The sequence below is a fragment of the Takifugu flavidus genome, chromosome 2, assembly GCF_003711565.1.
Source record: "Takifugu flavidus isolate HTHZ2018 chromosome 2, ASM371156v2, whole genome shotgun sequence".
NCBI lineage: Eukaryota > Metazoa > Chordata > Actinopteri > Tetraodontiformes > Tetraodontidae > Takifugu > Takifugu flavidus.
In genome coordinates, this window is record NC_079521.1 from 5,160,390 (window position 1) to 5,162,127 (window position 1,738).

Here is a 1,738-nt window from a genome sequence, read left to right on the forward strand (position 1 = left end):
ATCAAGAAAGGATGGCTAACACGCTTGATAAAATTGCCTCAACCCTGATGACTATAGCCAACACGCTTAAAGAAATCAACGAGAATGTTAAAAAAAAAAAAAAAAAAATGTAAAAAAATAAATAAACGTGTAAAAGCTGTGCTCTGAAACCGGTCTCTTATTTTTTTTCTTTTTGAAGTGAATCAAGACTGTTAGACTGAAATTGTGACAATAATGCATTTTATTCACAAACGGGCAATTAATCACGCTCGAACGTGAACCGCGTGCCTGCAGTCTGGCCCCATCATTGCCTCAGGACGCACATCCTCACGGGGTTGTGGCTCTGTGTCCAAACACATCCAGCGCCCCTTTAACATGCCGATGGTGCGTTCAATGGTGGAGCGACTGCGCGCATGCATCTGATTGAATAAAATTTCCTGTGGAGTCTGAGGGTTGGTCAGTGGTGTCAACAACCAGGGAGCCAGGGCATATCCTCGATCCCCTAATAAATCAAGATAAAATCAAATAAAAAGACAGTTTTGGCATGGTTTCCAATTTGGTTGATTAATGTTAAGTCATTGGCACATTTACGTAATTTTAAAATTCTCCGTAAATCACCAAAAATAGGAAATAAATAAATGACAGAATTATCATTGTAATATTAAATTTTATTGAACTGCACAAGAGAAGAAAACACAACCATGCCAACATGTCGGCACTGAAATGTGCGTAAGAGTACTCCTGAGTGTTCGTAGGATTTGTTCTTACCTACGCATAAATCCAGGATAAGAAGAAATTGGTGAATGCCACAATCTTCGTAAAATGTCCGTAAGTGGGACTTAAGAACAAATTTGTTCGTAAGAACGGTTCGTGAATGAGGCCCAGTGTCCGCGAGGCGCAACCCCTTCTGAGGTTGAGCCACCCGCACCCACTCCCCCACCACGACCGAATGGGCGGGACACTCGGCACGTGGAAAACTTGGCTCCTCCCACAGGACATGCGGCCTGACATCAAATGGTCCCCCGACTGAAATAACACTGTAGCCTCGCCTCATAACCTCCATAATCATCATTGTCAGTCTATGAAAACAATTCTAATGTCATGTAAAAGTCACCCATATTTGCAGTTTAATGTCTGACTTTAGCAAAACTAAAATTTGCTGTGCAATTTCAACAAATTATTAATTTCAGCATTTCAGCTAAACCAAGAACAGTGTTGCCGTCATCAGTTCAGTTTTTCCCCTATCAGGAAAAGCTGCAGAAAGCAGATGATGAATGACAACTGAGAACATGAAGAATTAACAGGGGATTATGAACAGATACACAGTCACCATTCATGTAATCACTTTTTCCCCCTCAAGAAAGTGTGGACCAGTTTTCGAAGCAGTGCAATTGCCCCTTGCTCTTCTAAATCATGATTGGTTTTCTTGAACAAACATGTGACAACATATAAAGAGGATTATATATCGACAGAGTAGACAAGTTAGTCTTCAGCTGCTTATTCTCAGTGACAGCCTATGTGATGGTATAGCGTCACTTGAAAAAAAAAAATAAAACCCTCTTAATACAAAAATCAAGCTTTTAATAGCACGAAGGGGCACAATCACTCAGCAGTATAAGTTCAAAAACATTTTTTTTTTATTTACACAAGTGATTTAAGAGGATGGTTGAACCAGTAATTGATTCAGTGTTCTCCAAAGAGAATGACATTAAAGTCAACAAGTCCACATTTTATACCAAAAAAAAATAAAAAAATAAAA

The 1,738-nt window shown here is 39.4% G+C and overlaps 1 long non-coding RNA gene across 1 annotated transcript; it reads right to left on the reverse strand.

The window, feature by feature from the left end:
• Positions 1–202: 202 nt before the first annotated feature.
• Positions 203–1,517, reverse strand: LOC130514380 (uncharacterized). Its single transcript, XR_008946990.1, has 2 exons — positions 748–1,517; positions 203–481 (listed from the first exon to the last, which is right to left on the reverse strand). It is a non-coding gene; the product is annotated as an uncharacterized LOC130514380 (long non-coding RNA).
• Positions 1,518–1,738: the final 221 nt, after the last annotated feature.